Source organism: Stegastes partitus, unplaced genomic scaffold (assembly GCF_000690725.1).
Source record: "Stegastes partitus isolate 25-593 unplaced genomic scaffold, Stegastes_partitus-1.0.2 Scaffold1864, whole genome shotgun sequence".
Classification (NCBI taxonomy): domain Eukaryota; kingdom Metazoa; phylum Chordata; class Actinopteri; family Pomacentridae; genus Stegastes; species Stegastes partitus.
Window position 1 is genome coordinate 6,481 of NW_007579595.1, and position 19,586 is coordinate 26,066.

A 19,586-nucleotide genomic window follows, 5' to 3' on the forward strand; every position below is an offset into this window, starting at 1 on the left:
TGGCTGCTGGGCCCACTGGCTGCTGGGCCTGGTGGCTGCTGGGCCCGGTGGCTGCTGGGCCCACTGGCTGCTGGGCCCGGTGGCTGCTGGGCCCGGTGGCTTCTGGGCCCAGTGGCTTCTGGGCCTGGTGCTTCTGGGCCCACTGGCTACTGGGCCCGCTGGCTGCTGGGCCTGCTGGCTGCTGGGCCTGGTGGCTTCTGGGCCCTCTGGCTGCTGGGCCCAGTGGCTTCTGGGCCCACTGGCTGCTGGGCCTGGTGGCTTCTGCTGGAGCCTGGAAGATGTGAATTTGTAAAACTACTGACACAACAGTTTAAACCCTGTGTCAGACATGCTGCCTGACATATATCCTAAATTGCAGCCTTTGCAATTTGCTACTTGCATTGTTTTACAAATCGATTGTTCAGCAGAGAGCCTGACTCATGTCTACGCTCTATTTGTTCAATTTAAACTCCTGTTGCTGCTCCCACTGCCTTGATTTGGCAGTTTCATTTAAATGCCACGGCCGGCTCACTCGTCCAGCCACCATCGGTGTTTCAACAGATCCGCCAACCTCCTGATATTCACTAATTAGCCCCGTGTAATCGTTGTAATCGTGTTTCTGAACAGTGACTACACACAGCAGTTACGTAACTCGGTGTCAGAGCAGTGGATCTCATCTGAGGCTTCACTTTCCCGTCCTGCCGTCTGAAAGTTCACGCTTCAACGACATCATTCTCCTCCCATAGTCCACACACACACACACACACACACACACACACACACTCAGCTTCTCCTTTATTCTGGCTGTATTGAAAGCAGAGATTTCATCAGAGGCTGACAGAGAAGCTGCATCTCAAATGAAGGAGAGTCAGTGGGGAGTCGGAGAGTTCATCAGATAATCAGTGTGTTTATTAAAAGTGGATCAGAGGCTTTATTAACTGAGATGTACTCACAGTACTGGAACACAGCTCGGGGACGGAGGCCGGACTTCAGGAGATACACAGTGAGTATCGCCCACTTTATCATCATTCCTGTCAACATAAACAGCTCAGAGATTTCAAAATAAAACTGTCATTATAGCGGTAAGTTGTGTCTCCTGAGAACAGCAATGGAGCACAAACTCTGGATTCTGGTATTTCATGGTTTAATGTTGACTTTGCTTCCTTTTTACTGTAACTTTTGTGCACCTATCAGCATCGGTCCATGTGTGCTGCGCCTGTCTTGCTATTATTTGAAGGCAAGGTGATTCTCTTGTTCTGTCTGACGTGACGCAGGTGAAGCTCAGAAGCTTCTCCCAGTGTGTGAGGCAGCTTTTACCAGAGACAGCTTGTGTTGTTGTTGATTTGCTATGATCATTTTCACGTGAAGACTTAGTGCCATCATGAATTCATCATTTGCCAGTTTGAATTCAGCTTCTACCTCTGAGATAATTAATGAATTATGGACCAATCAGACAACAGCTGGACACCAGTAGAATCTATAGTAATGAGCTCGAAAAGCTGAACCAGAGCTTTCTATTGGAATGAAGGCTTTGAAGGTTGAGGGCACACACTGTATCTGGGACATTTATTAACTCTGTCCTAACTCAGTCCCTCATGTTTTCAATGTATGTTGCACTGAATTTGACCAGAAAACAAACTCACACCTGCAAAGCTCACAAAACACTCTGCAACACGGTTATTAGCTGAACACGCTTCACACTCAAGTTCTCAGAGAAGTTCTAGATAAAGACTTGTGGTTGCTTAAATGACTTCAGAAGTGTCGGTCTTATAGTTTTTGAGGGTGTGTTGGTGGCCTCCCTCACTATAGGACCGTCTTCTCTATGCAGATTTACACATGTGCCATATTTCTTCCTTTTCTGAGTGATGGAATTTACTCCAAATGATGTTCAGTGACTAGGGAGTAATTAGAAAGGGTCTATAAGGAAAACTGTAAAAACAAAACGGCGCTCAGTTACTGGAGGTAAAACTGCTTTAGCTTCTGGGTTTTCATTCTTCTTATGTGAGCTTACTGTACAAAGTCATGGGCTTTTTACCAACATAAAACTCACTTTTCTAGGCTTTTGGAAGATTCACAAATATGACACCTCTAACATTTTAATCACAGAAAGAGCAAACTCGTTTCCAGCTGGAGGTGTCCTGTCAATACTTTCACAGACGTCTCTTTTATAATGGAGGTCTATGAAGAAAATGCTTTTTGGACCACAAGGAAATTTTGGTTGCCAAACCACAAATGACCACTGACATAAACTGGCAGTAATGATAAATGTTGGCGCCATTACCAGCTCAGCTTCATGGGTGAAACATGACACAAATAAAGATAACCTGTATACAGAAGATGGATGTAGCCATGGGTGACGTCATGAATTTTTTTGTGGACTCCTGTTTTAAAGCCTTAAGTCTCATTCAGCTGTTGTCATCTTGTTTTTTTTGTTTTTTTTAAACTCGGCAAAACATACAAGAGGTTGAGCTGACTGAGGACATTATACAGTAGTGACATATGAATCCCATGGTGGCCCCCGCCTTTAAACATACCATGCTTCATCGTCTATTTTTCTTTAAATGGGAACATAATTTATTAAATGAAAGTCATACTGTATTGAAGGAGACTTGAATCCCTCGAATGAGACCATAAACGCATTAGAGCAATGGTTACTGAGGGAACAAATTAGGTGAGAAGTAGGTCATTTTCTTAAACGAGGTGTGTCAGAAAGTTTCCAGGACTGGTGTCACACAAGATAGATTTCATACCCAAACTACAAACTACCAGTTTTCCCCTTCAGATGATCAACCAGCACGTCTACAAAGAGATCCTGCAGCGTTTGCTGCGTTCAGTGCGCCAGAAGAGGTGAGAGTTGTGGCAGGACAAGTGGAGGCTGCTTCACCATGACAACCTGCTCACAACGTCCTGAGCATCCCACAGGTCCTGGCTGAGAAGAACATCTCCGTGCTGGAGCAACCTCCCTACTCACCCCACCTGGCTCTGTGGGATTGTTTCCTCTTCCCCAAGCTCAAGGGGGTCATCAAGAGGACCTGTTTAGAAGACGTGGACGACATCAAGATGGCTGTGACGACGGAGCTGTGAAGAATTCTTCCAGGAGTGCATGGTGGCGTGAAGAGAAGGCTGGAGAAGTGTGTTAGACTCCAGGGGGATTACTACGAAGGGGAGAACTTGCAGTTTGGATTTGAAATACATCTTTTGTGACACCAGTCCTGAAACTTTTCTGACAAACCTCGTATCCTCCTATACAGCTAGATGCCATTTTTTATCCAGAGGACTTGTCCCCTTCCTGCAGCACTTTCACATTGGCTTCACTTTCCAGACCCAGAGTCTGCGTCCATCTTTCATATACAGTCTGTGGACCTCTTGTGGTCTCATTTATCAGTGTGACTGAGTTTTGATGAAAGGTGAGCAGGGACGTTATTCACATTAAACTGATTAAATGAAAGAAAACAGACGTGTGAATGAAGGAGGGTTACTTCAGAGTGTGTTCCTGTGTCCGGCTGCAGGTGGTGGAGGGGGAGACTCCTCTTCCTCTGGGCTCCACATGCCGCAGGAAGCGTCTTCGCTCAGCCGGAGAGGAGGAGGTCAAGGAGGCCATGAGGAGCTGTGCCTCTCGACCGAATCCCGAAGGCTCGCTGTCGGCCAGCGAACTGAGCTGCTATGGCAAGCCGGAGGAGGAGGAGCTGCAGAGACTGTGTCAGCGCTGCTACATCATGGCGTCGCAACTGAACAGACAAGCTGCCGCTCTGGCCGACACCACGGCACTGAAGGTCAGGAAGTACTCCACACTGTTAATAAGTCAGATGTTTCAGAAAAACAGGAGGACGCAAAACACCTCAAGGCTTGTGTTTTAGTATGATTGGATGGAAGGGGCAGAAAAATACTGAAATAAGTGGAGTTACAGGAGCATGATTTAGTTTTTGGGTGGCATGTAAAGCCTTTATTAGATATCAGACATAGAGAGACAACAAAGGGTGTCGGACTTGAGAAGGATGCAACGCCAAAACTGGGATTCATGGCTCTACCCTCCACCCCTGAGGCTGACAGGACACCCTGTATCCTAACCCTGCAATTTAATAATTTAAGGGTAAACAAACTTCAGGATGCTGAGTTTACAAATGAAATTAATTTTAAATTTTGCTTCTAAGACATGTTCGACACAGTAAATAATTCAGCTGTTTAAATGTTTGTGATGACAGTTCAGACTCATTAAAGTTAGAGGCCGACTGATGGCGTAGTTTAACCAGGTTGGTGCCAGTCTGGCTCAGTCGGCCTGTTTAGGTACTGGTCAGTTGAACCAGGTCTTTGCTAGTCTGGATCAGTTGAACTGGATCTTTGCTGGTTTTAATCAGCTGAGGTGGATGGGTTCAACAGAACCAAGTCCGTTCTCGTCTCGGTCAGTCTGTCAGTTAAACCAGATCTGATACAGTCTGGGTCACTTGATTTGTTAGAATCTGAGTCTGTGATGCTAATTTAAGGCAACAAAACTTCCAAAATTCTCAAATCCTTATGCAGTGATAATTTCAAACATACCAGAAATGACTGAACTTGATTGTTTTGACCTGGGATTTGGCCACAATGTGTTTTTTTGTGTCTTCGAGCTCAACAGTTTCTCTGTATTTCTATATAAAATCGTATCCAGTCGCCACTCTTTCTCATACAGATCTTTTAAACAACACCTCCTGTTTGCTCTGCGTCTACCTGGATAACTGGTGGTCACAGACTAGTGTGTTCTCACTGTCGGAGTGTATTCAAAGACGAAATCAGCTGTGGATATTGGAAGGATTGTACCTTCAGGCTTCATTTTGGGTTGTTTGGTCTTTCAGCTTGTCTGCAGCTTTGTCCTCAGTGTAAGAAATAATCTATCTGTGGCTAAAAGATGGTTAAATTAAGGTTAAAGCTGGACTCCATATGGTCTTTACACATGCAAATATTGCTGAGTTGGTATTTAAATTCTTGTATTTCAGTGTGTATCTTGTGCTTGATTTGAATGAACAAACTCAGTATCGAGAAGGTGAGAAACTTACCGTTGATGCTGGAGGTGTCTGTCTGTAGTTTGTTTCCTTTTGGTCTATTTTGGTTTGATGCATGTGTTGCTTTGATTTTGTGCTGTACGTTGTCTTTAGGTGCACAAAAATGAAACTAAATGAATCTGAGGAAACGTCCTTCACTTTCTGCTGTGCTCTCTGACAGTCGCTGAACTGTGGAGGCCTCGACACACCACTGCAGATAGAAGTTCGCTTGATGCTGAGCTCTTCTGTCAGGTTTTCATATCGAAGCGTGAACATCAGAGCAGCTCAAGTCTCAGCAGGGACGAGTGAGATTCACTTTCTCTGGTGTTAACGCTCTCTCTCTCTCTCTCTCTCCCTCTCTCTTGCTCCAGAAAACGAGCCGCTGTGAATTGTTCAATGATCTGACTTCTCTGCCTCGCTCGCTCTCTCTGCCTTTATCTTTCTCTCGCTCGCTCGTCTTCTCGGTCTCTCAGTTGGTCATTCGGTCTCTTCTGCACACACTCAAACCTCAGAAAGTGTGCGCGACTTCCAAAGATAGAGTGAGTTTTCTCGACTGGACTGTTGAAATCGTTGCCTTTCTCTCGGTTTCATGCACAATTTAAGGCTTCAGGTTAAACAAACATCAAACATCAGGGCTGACTGACTCTGAAAGACACTACAAGCAACCTATAATGCAACAGTGTCCGCTTCAATTTCCATTCAGAAGTGTCTGATGTTCAGGCTGGTTCATTATATTTCATTCATACAAAACACACCTGAGCTAAAGATGTATGTTGGCCATTTCAGTTCAGCTCCATTCTAAAGCTCTGATGAACTTTTTTGGCCACAACAACACAAACTTCACTCCCCAGCCGTCCTACTGGCCACATTTGGCTCTCTGAGACTTCTTCCCTCTCTTCCCTAACATAAAATTTCAGTTAAAGGCGCATTGAAGGAGATCCAGCAGCCATTGCAGATGGTCCTTGACATGCTTACGGGGCAGGACTTGCAGGAGCACTGGGAGCAGTGAATCACTGAACAAAGAAACTATGAGGACGGCAGCTAAATTTAAGTATCAGATTTTTATTGGTGCAGTCTTGGAACTTTTTGATCACACCTCCTAATCTGTGACTGGACCATCGTGCTTCAACATTCTCACCATCACCGTATCTGCAAACGTCACGCCTGCTGTTGATGAAACATAGTCATTTGTCCCTTCTGGAGAAAACTCCTCACAGATAGTATTCAAGTAAAAGTCGTGTTTTCAAAGTGCTACTGATGTAATAAGTAAAATAATAATAACAACAAATTGAAAATGTATAGAAAGCATCAAAAGTGGGTGCCCCTATAGCTCACCTGGTTGAGCGGGCGACCCATGAATAGGGGCTGTAGTTCCCCGACGTAGCAGTCGTGAGTAAAGGCAAGAACGCCAGAAAAAATAATCTTTAAAAAAAAGAAAGTATCAAAAGTAGAAGCGGTCATTGTGCAAAACTGTCTCTTGTGACTGTTTAATATTTCATTAGATTATCAACACTGATGCATGAAGCATCATTTTAATGCTGTAACTGGATCAAGTGAAGCTTTTTAAGCTGTTTTATATAAAGTTCCCGCTCCTGATCATTTTTTATTGTGGATTAATCTGCTTATTATTGTCTTGATTGATGGTGTAATTGTTTGATTTATAATAATTCTTAAATTAGTGAGAAATGGTTTCACAGTTACCCAGAGCTCTAAGTGACTTTTCAAACCTATAAATCATTATTTAATGATTAAACAATATTAAAGTAAGTAAAGAAAAAGCAACAAATTGATGAATCAGTTAATTGATTAGTTGTTTCAGCTGTGTGTAGTTTTAGGTGTTTTAGTTTACAGCAAATCATAATGTTTGATCAGCTTCTTATATGTTTCGTATGTTTGAATCTTGCTTCGCTCGTTCCCATTCACTTCAACGCACTCTGATCACAGCAGCCTCTAGTGGAGAACAGAGGAGCTGACTGCTGGTTGGATGCTGCTGGGACTGGACAGTATTATAGAGGGTCGGTGCTGAAGGTCACTGGAGCAGGAAGTGAAGGTCCCGCTGCAGTAAAAGCCCGGAGGCCCTGCTGGGTCAGCAGAAAGGTGACGCAGTCAGCAGGAGCTTTATGAGCTGGACCTCGTCTGTCGACGTGAAGTGCTGAGTGTCAGATCTGGAGTCAGTGGGGCCGGTTATTATTCTGATTATTACCAGAGCACATATTTCAGATCATGATGATGAAACGCCGGCAGGTTTCACAGCAGGAGGCTGAAGCAGCAGGAATTTAACAGTGTGATTGCTTGTTTCAGCTGATTTTTTGTTGATTAAAACAAGCAGTTGGTGGCATGTTTGAGGCTGGTTTTAGCCAAACTAGTCCTTCACTGTGATTCAGACTGGAATTTATAAACAACACTGAGATGCATTAAAGACCAAAACACTGACATTTGGATTTCAATGAATGTTGTTCATTCTTTATAAAAACACCTTTTAAAAAAACATTTATTTGGTTCTATTGTGGGTAAAATTTCGTATTTCCTGTACTCCTCCCAGGAGAACCTGTTTAGTTTTGGACCTATATTTTTCAGATTTTGTATTCACAACTTCTAAATGAATTATTAGAATAATATAATAATATGAACTTATCATTTACTCATATAAACTTCACAGAACCATGATTTAGGGATTCAACTGAAGAAAATCTTGTCCTCTTAATTGGGTAAACAAATGATCAAAGTTTTTAACCTACATGACAATGTAAGGAAATGAATGCACTTCTTAAAAAAAACAAAAAAAACAATTCATTGTTTGATTTAACATTTTATTGTCATATATTTAGGGTGAAAACTCTCTTGTTGTTCTGACAGTCGATGAGTTTAGGTGAAAAGAAATGTTCAAAGAGTTGTAAATGCTCCTTAACGTCTACATGATGCTCTCAACTGTAATAAAAATAGAATTACAAAACAACAACATCGCTCATCATATTCTATTTTCACATATTTGCACCTTATAAGCTCCTAATAATTCTTCGAGCTGCATTTGTATGATACAGACTTTCGTTTGGGTTAATTAGCAGCTTGTTTCACATAAAACAAAAAGACGCTGGGGTCCACACAACAGGGGGCGCTGCTGCTCAGAGGGTCTGAAGTTGTCCTGCATTGGTTCGTGTTTCTGTTTAAATGAAGTTATTGGACCTTTGAGACACAGATTAAAGAGAGGCCTTCTAAGATACATAAAAACATGTACAATCAGTGTTGGCTGACAGTCAGTCAGTTTTCTAATGTTACTCCAAATGTTTCCACTTGTGTAACAAAAACATTTTTTCACATTATCCAACAGCCAGTTTCCATCGCTTATTATTCTTCTCCTCCCTGGTGAATTACTGAATGATCAGCTGAGTGACGTCACACAGAAAACAGAACATCAGCGCTCAGAGTAAAGTCACAGTTTTGCTCCACATAGCAAAGACTTGTTCACGTCACTGCACCTCCCCTACGTCCAGCCGTCACTCCTGCTGCTGAGCTCAAAACAAACTCAGTCATTAAAAATTCCAACTTGATGGTTTAAAGCTTCAACTACAGACAGTCTCTGTTCAGTTCTGACAGAGCCTGAAACCCTCAAGAGCAGCATCCTGCTGAAGATAAATGAGTTTGTGTGTTCGAGGGCAGATGAAGCTTCACCTCCTCAGAGAGAAGCCCCAGATCTGTTTGAGACAACAAATCGTGAGTCGACTGAGCTGTTTCCTAACACCGGCCAGCAGCAGACTGAGACCGATGACTGTCTGCTGCCGGCAGGACCTTCAGACCAACACCATCCTTCAGCCTGCACTGCTGCTGCTGCTGCTGCCTCCACATGTGAATGACTTGGATATCACGTTTCAACTTTACTGTCTTGTCTCACACAGAAAACGTGCAACATGTGACCTTTGAAGCCACAGCTCAGGAGTATTGACTGTGTTTTAAGGCTGTAACCCACCAATTAGAATTCAAAGACTGATGCTTCAACTCGTTTTGTTTCTGGGACGCACCTTGAGAACTGCAGCCGCTTCTGTAAGATCAACGCCGCCTCCCAGAAGCTACATTCATATACAGCTGTAAGGACACATGGAGAACACAGACATAGATGTTATACTGGAGAGACTCACTACTGAAAGAAACCTGAACAGAAACACAGTTGAAACCAGAAGCTTACATCCACTGTATAAAAAGACATAAAACCTTTTTTTCTCACTGTCTGACATTAAATCAGACTAAACTTTTCCTGTTTTAGGTCAGTTAGGTTTACCAAAATTATTTCTATTTGCTTAGATTTTCAGGAGACGTCACAAGTTTCTGTTGACCCAACAGTAAGTGGTCTCACAGTGTTTCCCACCATGGCTGTTTGTCCATTAAGAGTGTTTGAGCTGCTGCCAGAAGGTATTTGAAAACACTGAAGAGTAATTTTACTGATCTGCAAAGGAAAGCAGAACTAGATCACTGAATATGGTGGTGGTGTGATTTAAAATGCATGGAAGCTACTTGGCAGAGACGTCCTGACACTAAAGCAGATTAAAGGATAAATAGCTGGAGAAAAAGTAAAAGACTTCACCACACTGCTTCAACATGATTAAAACCATCATATTCTCTGTATCTGGTAACATATTTAGCTTTCGTTCAGTATTCTCACTGAAGCTTGATGGAAGTTGTTCTGACGGTGTTTGAACGCTTCCCGCTTTATTCAGGAAAGACACAGGTCTTAGTTAAACATTAAAAACGTCCCTACTGACCGATCTGACACATCCAACGGTTTCGTCCAGTCTCCGTACCACTTCATTCTGTTGTCACTTTTCATTTCTCTGATAAACTCAGTCATGTGTCGCGGCCTCTGATTAATCTGCCAGCGAGTTTTAATTAACAGCTCAGAACTGGAAGGTCAATCTGTGAGCACTGATTCAAAGTTCTTTCTTATTAAAGAGAAAAAAGCTTCAGCTTCACATAGCTTTTTTACATTTTCCTCATTGACAGAATCTGAAATTAATTACATCTGTCACTACGTCCGCTACAAAACAGTAACGTATTCAGTTTGCCTGACTGCAGAGGATTTCGCTTAGACTCTGCAGGCTGCTGCGCAAAACCTGAGGGAGGTCTCACTGAGATGAAAATCTCCTTTTTTAAGACAGACCTGGCCAAGAGGCAGAATAACAATGCAATTACAAACCGTAGTCTGTCTCTCACAGGAATAGTATTAGCCGGGGACCGCCAGTAATTTGTAATAATTGCATCTGTCATCTGTAATTTTAATCAGACGTGTCCGTAATATGTCAAGTAAAAATTCCTCTGCAGTTTTCCAACCGTATTTTACCAAACACAGAGGCCCTATTATAATATTTGTTCTGTTTTCTCCACTGCTTCGTTCTGACTCTTCCGCTCAAGAATTATGGAAGTGATTGCAAATGAGAGTTTGGAGCATTTTGGGTGCAAATTCAGGAGGCTAATGTCGCAACACATCATGGAGACCCATTTACAGGAATCTCAGGTCTGTCAGACGGGCAACATCTCAAAGGAGGATTACATAGATGATGTATATGACTGTTCAACAGTTATTATGTTGCATATTAATGCCCTACCTACGGATAAGGTCGGTAAATTCAATTAAAGCGCAGATATTGCCTATTCCGTGTGAATGCATCACAGGAAACACAAATAGGTAACATTAGTCCCATGTAATGATACAATATAGATTGTATATAAAAGATAAATGCAACATCTGTGTCTGAAAAATGAATCCAGTTCAGAAATGCCTTTAACCTGCGTTCTTTCTAACAGCCAGCAGGGGGCGACTCCTCTGGTTGCTAAAAGAAGCCTGATTGCATCAAAGTCGGAGAAAATTACTCTACTTCTCACTTAATTTGTTACCTCAGTTTACATTTTCCTAACGCGTTTATGGCCTCAGTCACTAGTTTCTTGTTTCCTTCAATAAAATATGATGTTTTTATGGTGAATTATGGTCCAGTTTAGAAGAAAGCAGAAATAAAGCAAAGTATGTTTAAGGGTGAGGCCATCTTGTAATGACGAGTTGCTATTGTCCACTGTGCATAGTGTCCTCGAGTTCTCAGTCAGATCCTCACTTGTTACCTTTGGGTTTCAAAAGCCCAAGATGGCGACAGCTAAACTCAACAAATCAGTGGGTGATGTCACAGTGGCCACGTCCGTATTTAACATGTTTATTCACGTTGCACAAAAATCTCAACCTTTCCTCAACCACAGAGTCTGTAAGTCTGGAGTCTTGGATTTAAACCTGGTGTCACAGTCCTACATTTGTGTTTCGTCCATCCACCCCGAGCTCCTCCTGAAGACTAAATAGAGCTTATTAGTTCAGACAGGCACGTAGTCAGGGTGTCACAAGGCCCTTTCTGTCCAGTCGTTCACTGCTTAAGTCCAGCCCACCCACTTAGTGTGTTTATAACTGAGGCAGCGTTCATTCTGCCCACCCCACGCTCACCACATCACTGCTACAGCAGCCTCCTCAGATTGACAAATCTCCTTCTCCTCCCCAACCTCCTCCCTTTTATAAGTTCAGTTTCATAGTTCTGGTTGTGTCCTATACTGTAGGATGCAGATGGTTCATTGTTGTACCTTGGAACCATGTAAACTGGATTTTGTAAAGTGAGGCCCATTTAGTCGGTCTCCTTGTTCTTCTGTTTATACTGTATTCATCTAAACATTGTGAATTTAAGGCTCTGCCGGGGTTTTGTGATCTCAGGGACTTTGTCATGCTTCCTTGCTCAGATTTTTCCAGAGCATCACTCGAGCAGAGTCACCGCCAAACTCAAATGCATGTGATTCCAAATAAATGGGTAAATCTGACAAAGTGTCCTGTCTGAATAAACAACAAACAAACAACAACAAAAAAAAACAAGTAGTCTCTGAATATAAACAGAAAACTTTCAGCTGAATGGAAATGACATTTTTAGAGTTCACACTGTTCTCCACAGGTTGATGACACAGAGCTACTTAAAGGACATTCATCAGTGAACCAATTAGATTGTCAATAGAAGAACATTATGAGAGCCAGATCTCAGTCCGACCCTCGTCCACTGATCCCTCCTCGCTGTTCGCTCCACTGCAGACGTCTCTTCAGTGAGCTCCTCACTCCTTCTCTGTCCCGAGGCCTCCCCCGTCCTCACCCCGCTCTGCCACCACAAATCACCTTCAACATGGCCGCCGAGCAGCTCAGCGGAGGACGAGCCGGATGAGTCCAGAGCTCCGAGTCAGGCCTCGGTACGCTAATGAGCGTGAGAGGAGTCCGGTTTGTCTTGAAGCTGGGACACGGTGAGCAGCTCTGAGCCTGGAGGCTTCGGGCAGAGCTCCATATGGACGAGTTAGAGAGCAAAGAGACGAGTGTAATTAGGTACGTAATTATCTAAACTTCAACATTCAACCTTTAATTAAATCAGAAGTAGGTGGGAAAGGCTTCTTAGCTGTTTGAAAGGGACGATTTTTCAGATTTTTAAAGCCAAAAAAGAACATTTGTGATGCACAAAAGATGGACTATTTACCAAATTACCATAAAACCGGCAGTGTGATGAAACTATTTTCAATCACTTTAATTAGCGTTAAAGCCTCATTTGTTGGTGATGTCAAAGATAAGAATCATCTGATCACTGCAGCTGAGTTTTTTCTGACACTTCAGTTCTCCTTCAGTGTTGCTGTTGTCTGTATTCTCACATCTACACCTGCATGCATCAGCTGTTGGTAACATGCAACACTTTTAAAATCAAGCTGCAGAACTAAATAAGAAATGTGCATCATTTTTCAACATATTTGTGGTTGATGGTTTTGGTGCATTATTATCAAGTGTTTGGAGAAATGATCTGTCTTGTGATGAACTCAAGCAGCCGCTCATTGTTCTGCATCATGTTGTGGTTTGAGCTGAACACGTCTGAGTCCTGCACGCTGAGTTCAGTTTGATGCTCAGACTCTGCGATCTTTACTCTTGACTTCCGTGTGTGGATTTGGTGGACAGATCCGTGTCTGCAGTGTGTCATTTAAAAGTGTGGATACTTTTGGACAGAGAGTTTCATCTGTCCAGGCTTTCCTAACTGAATATTTGAAGGTTGAGACTTTTAACTCATTCATCATCAGGACGCCTTTGGAGAGACGTCCTCGTCCTCTCGGTTTGATGAGGACTTTTGAAAGTCTCGGCCCGGCGATGACTGAGCATGTGAGTGTGGAGGACACAGTGAATACATTTAATCTCCAAGGAATAGAAACTGTGAGGTGTTTGTGTGTTTTCTCCTGGGAAACAGGATAGATTCATTCCAGCCTCCTTGACCGAGCACCTTCACCTCCTCCTCCTCCTCTGTTCTGTTCGGCTTTCGCTCCTCCCTCCACTCAGACTCTTCCACTGTCAGCAGTTTGAAGTCCAGATCATTAATTATTAGTTTTTTCCTCTGAAAAAAACCCCAAATAAATCACAGATCTTCTCAAACAAACAATCTGAGGTAATTTCAATAATTAAGATAATGAGACTAATGAGACCAGACACTTCATATCTGACACGTATCATCTTCTGACCTCAGGTCTGTTGTTGCAGCACAGATCTGGAGCTTTTTCTTCCGTTTAATCTTCTATTGATTTGCTCTCAGTCTGTTTTTAGCAGCGAGGCCGGTGTCGGTGCCAGAGGCCCCGGGGAGAGATTTACTACAGCGAGGAGCCTCAGAGGATGCTGACACTGCACAGATAACACGCTCAGTGTGTTTAACCTGCAGCCGCTCGGCTTCGCTTCAGACCTGCAGGACGCTGCTTCACTTCTACTGCCTTTACATGTCCAGTTCAAACATCTGCACCGATGACCTGTTACAGAGTCGTGTCGTAACATCGACGCAGTTCAGCTTCATGTTGTTCACACAACTAGCTCAGAGCGTTTCAGTCTGTCATCAGCTGTTGCCGCTTTTCTCAGTGTAAACACAAACAGCTTCATTCTTTCTTCAGGCATAAAGTAGAGCAGCTCTGGACTGAAGTAAATGATTAAAAATGAATCAGCAGTAACTTTGATAAACGATAAATTATTTCAGTCTGTTCAGGTTCACGGCTCGACCTGTCCAGGTGTCCCCTGCCTTCACCCTGAGTCAGCTGGGATAGACTCCAGCCCCCCACGAGCCTAGTGAGGATTAAGTGGAGTATAGATGATGGATGGATGGATGGAGGTTCAGGGCTGAAAGCTTGATCGGTGGTTTGCGCCGTTGTCTCGCAGCAAGAAGGTCGCCGGTTCGTGTCACGGTGAGGACACCCAGGATCTTTCTGCATGGAGACTCCATGTTCTCTCCGTGCAGCGTGGGTTCTCTCCGGGTTCTCCGGCTTCCTCCCACAGCTCAAAAAACATGTTGAGGTTAATTGGTGATTCTAAATTGTCCGTAGGTGTGAATGTGAGTGTGCTTGGTTGTCTGTCTCTAAGTGTAGCCCTGTGATAGACTGGTGACCTGTCCAGGGTGTCCCCTGCCTTCACCCTGAGTCAGCTGGGATAGACTCCAGCCCCCCACGACCCTAGTGAGGATTAAACAGTGTATAGATAATGGATGGATGGATGTTCAGATTCACTAGCAGCAGCTTCTCAAGTGTGACTGTTTGCTGGTTTTCTCTGAGTATGAGTGACTTTCTCAGACAAAACTAGATACTTGATGATGTATCCAGTACTTTACTTAAATCTGAGAACCATTGTCAGCATGTTGGATTGCACAAAGGCTCAGTGTGTTGGAGGAGGAACTTGCATTGTGGCAACAAGTGAAACCAACAAAACCTGCCTCCTACTTGTAAGCTTCTGCCAACCAGTCAGACTGTATTTACATCAATGTCTGCCCAGATTTGACCTCTGACCTTGTAGTCAAAACATCATCACGTCATCATTTTTTATTCCTACAAGAAAAAGATGCTTTCAATATGAAATAAAAGAAATAAAATTGGCAGAAATATGTGCCATGAGAAACTACATTTGATTTGAATTTTAATTTGACTTGAAGCTGAATTCAGTTTCAAACTTACACATTTGAATTCATGAGTTTAAATTCGAATATAATGCTGACAATGATGTAATCCTCATTGAAAGTGTAACTCTGAACCCACATTATTGCCGCTGAAATGCAACGAACACTGAATGTCACTGAACCTTCAGAGGCTTTGAGCTAAATGACGTTCGCCCTCATTTATTACATGACTGATTCAATACAGTCACCAGAACGTTCCAACCAATCGTGGACGTCAGCTATCGTGACAAATTCAGGAGTTTCTGGAGTTACGCTGGTTTGGTCCAAACTAACAAGTGCATACAGACAAACAGCAACAAGAAAGTTCACGTCAGTGTTTTTCTCAGTCATACATTTAAGCAAGAACACATCAGCAGAGTAGAACACAGGATTCTTCTCTGAACTCGGAAGTGAAAATTCTCTTTGAATCAGGGAGTTTCTTGTGAAAACCGAAATAAACACGATCAAACAGCCATTCTTCCATCACATTAATAGATAAGCAGACTTCAGATGAGAGCGGATCACTTTAATCAGTGTGATGGGAGAAGAGGTTTATTACAGGTCTAAAGTTGGGTTTTTGAGCCAGAGATGTTTGCTGACTCTCACATGTGGATGATGATTCACAGATTAGACTGCTGGCATTTGGAGAGGAAAACGTGTGGACGCTGTTTGGGGGAGATAACCGGCAGGTTTTAGAAGATGTGGCGCCTCAGTGACGCCAGCAGTCGAGTCTGTGTTTAATCTAATCATCTTTGTAGCTGCAGAGTTTGAAGAACACCTCAAAGGAAGAGGAAGGCGGATTTAAGCCGTTTCAGTGAACTCCTGCCTGTAGTGGGAAAGACCTGAGTGAGTTTCCTCATAAGTTAAAACCGTGACTGAGTGTGTCTGGGCTGTAAAAACAGATTTCCTTGTTTTGAGCACAGGGGGATGAAAGGAACCATCATGTCCTCGGTTCTGAAGCCTGCAGGTTCCAAATAAAGCTCAGCAAAGAGCCGTTTCTCTGCCGTTTCCCTGCTGAACTCGTGATTAATGAGATAATTAGAGCTGAGGGAGGCGAGTTCAGCTTCTACCTTCAAACACACTTTAAAAGAGCCATTAGCATTCAAAACTCTCTCATAACCAGGCAGGGGAATTAGTGTGTTGATTAATGTGAGCGAAAAAAATCTCTTTTCTCTCAGCAGAATGAAAATAATCTCTGCAGAGTAAGATGTTAGTTATTTCTTGTGTTCCAGTGCTTGTAAGAACAAAGCCCAGAGGAGTCTGCAGACTGCAGACAAGCATCCTTCAAGACGAATCACGTTTCTCAGAAGTCGACCAGTTACAAACAGAATCTGCTGCAGGGAAATTAAAGCCACAATAAACTGATACCAGCCTTTTGAAAACAGGTTAATTGCAATTTAATTCGAGTGGTTCTGTGATGGTGGTTCAGTCTTTCCAGTTCCAACTGAACGGTGATCTTAACAATTTACATTTATTAGCTAAAACTACGTTATATTCTGTCATTTAGTCTGTAAAATATCAGTAAATACCACATAAAACACGTCCTGTTAGGAGCTCATGATTAAGAGGCCAGAAATAGAAAATGTTCAGTTCTTGTTCTCAAAGAAATGTCCTGAGATCATCCTGATGATCGCATTAATCTGAACAAAACTCAAGTTAAGATTTGTACAAGAATCAGCTTCCAGAAAAATCAAAGACTTCCAAGTAAACAATGACAAACTAGAAAAGCACTCTGGGAGCACAGACCTCCGCCAAGCAGCTCATTTCCACCATATTGTGATTTATAGCCAATGTTAAAGTCCTGCATTCATTTATCAGATTCATAATAATAATAATAATATCAGATAATCAAAACATAGCTTTAGCATTTGAATTAGCATTGATATTAACAACAAGCTGACGGAGTGATGAACGGTAGCTCTTTACGCTCAAATATTTTGTACACTTGCGTTATTTCTGCAGCTACTTACTGGCTTTAAGCTGTTAGCTAATGCTAAAACATAACCTCTTTGGCGGAGGTAGTAAATAAAAGAAAAATGAGGGGGAAGAAGCTAGTACCTTCTCAGAAACCATCACATCCCCCCTCCACTTATCTCACACATGGTACAGTCCACCAGGTTCACCTCCATGAAAGCAGTCCAGAGTCTCTCAGTCTGGTTTGGTTCCTTCTGGGAGGAAGTGAGGTGAGAAATAGATGTTTGGTCAGAGTTTGATGATTTGAGAGTCTGTGTTTCTGGTGTTTGCAGTCAATTCAGATTTAGAAAGTTTATTAACTGGATTATGATTGAGATGATTTAGGAGGAACTCGATTTAAAATTCCTCTTTGTTGTGTCTCATGGTGGTTAAAACTTGGAGGTATAAAATAAAATATGTTAAGACATGAAGACGTTTACTTCTCCTAGCCTCCCTACAACAACTAGATAGTCTACCAGCTTTACAAGACGGCAAGAATTCGATTCAGTTTCTATGGAGAAACGGAGGAACGAATAGCCGTCAAGCTCAAGCTTTCTATAATCCTGCCTGCCCCTCACTGCTCGCTGCTTGTTGGTCAGACATTTGAAATGAGCAGCTGCCTCACAGTCCAACAGGTTCATTTAGTTTCTAGAGCTGCTTCTGCTAAATGTCAAATGTCTCAGCCATGAGCAAAACACAACTAATGCTATGCTGTTGGCTGCAAGAGTGAACAAAAGAGTCCACATGCACTGCCAGCATCTGAGGAACTGAAGATCCAGTTTTTTCTGTTTGTTAGGGAACACGTATAAACTAGTGACTGAAACTATCAACAACTCATATTAACCGGCAGTAACCTTACAGCCTTTGATGAGCACTCACTGAACAGAGGCTCATGGTAAAATGAACCATCTTTGCAGCGTATTGAGCTGAAAAACAGAAAGGCACAAACTGAAGACTTCCATTAATTTGCTAAAAAAGCAACACAATATTGGACATTGAAGTGATTTTCAACTAAACCAGCAGGTTGTGGTTTTAATGGGGGTCATGTGGTGCTGAAAACAGTCCAGTGCCTGACCTCAGCCTTCAGATTAAAGAAAGCAGCTTCACAGGATCGGTAGGAGGATTTTGTTGCCTTTAAAGAGGGCCGTGCTGACGGATCCCCTCTGGCCTCTAACCAACTGTCTCGGTGCTTTATATTTACTGGACAGTTATGCAAATGGCGTCAATCTGATGTTTCATTCTAGCGCTCAGAGACAGGAAGAGGAGATGTTAAACTATTGCTCTGCTGCTGCAGCTTTCTTCATGTTGCACTAATCTGATGCATCGTGGAGAAAAAACAGTCCCACCTGGATGACCTTTGTTGCTTTTGTCATGGTGCAAAATGTGGACTCCGAAGGCATCATTAGTGTTCTGGGATTCGGTTTAAACCCTGACCCTGAAGGGTGGTGGTGAATCAGAACGAAGGAGCAGCAACAGTGACTCAGCAGGATCCTGAGTTCTGTCGGTGCTACAACGCTGAACCGACTTGAATAAAAATGATTAGATTTCCCAGCAGTGTAACCAAAGACAAACGTAGTTTCTGCTTCTTTTTCTCGCTCATCTCATATGAATGTTGGATATTCTTGTCATGTATGTGATCCGGAGTCCACGGCTGTCTAATAGAGCTGACTCAGCTATTAGCCTCCCACTGAGGCCTCGGGGCAAAAATGTGTCTCCTCAAATGTGAATATTTGTTCTCAGTTTGAAAACTCAGCATCTTTGACAAACATTCGAATGTGTTCATTTGGGCTTCGGGGAATAACAATGCTCCTAAAACACAACTTTAGAACAAATGAGAAAAATACAAACTAAACAATGAAGCTCGAGGACACACTGGACATTTTTTTTTTGCCTGTTTTCATGCTTCTGTGTTGCAACCTTCTGTCCAGTTTGAGGTGAATCACATCATGTAGGCTTCACACCTTGTAGACACTGTGGCATGCTGGGAAATAAATGCCCACAGTCCGTAGATCTTTGTTGTAATGAGTTTGTGTCCCCTGCGTTCACGTCTGCAGAGAGTCCATCAAACCTGAAGGCTGTTAAAGAGTTAATTTGATGGCAAAGAGACTGAAGCAGGGCTTCGTGTCAGCGGGACAGTTCATTACTGCTCGTGTTCACTTGGATTTGTGCTCCTGCCAGTCAGAGGAGGTCCGACTGTCAGCTGACATCGACACCGACTCACCTCAGTGAAACGCTGGAAACAGAGCCGTCACCTGGATGTTAGAGTCCAGATTTCACAAACAAGCCTCTAAATGAGGAGCTTCTTAAAGGCCACGAAACATCTCGATGGTTTTGCTTTTGTAGGTGCAGTTCTAGTGGAATACTAAATTTATTTCTTTTTTATTTTATTCAGCTTTTTACCTAAACACATTTAGATTGTAGTATATTTAGAGTAATTGACACATTTCCTATATGAGCCTTATATAAGGATGGTGTTTGCGGGCAGAGATGATCACGTTTTTGTGCTCCAGATGTAAATAAATCCACCAGCCAAAGCGATTTTTCAGATGTCCTTATTTCAGATGTCAGTTTACCTAAAAAAAAACATCAGGCACCAGATATTTCAGTTTCATGTGACTTCATTGTGGGACCTGGATCCACCAACTGTCGC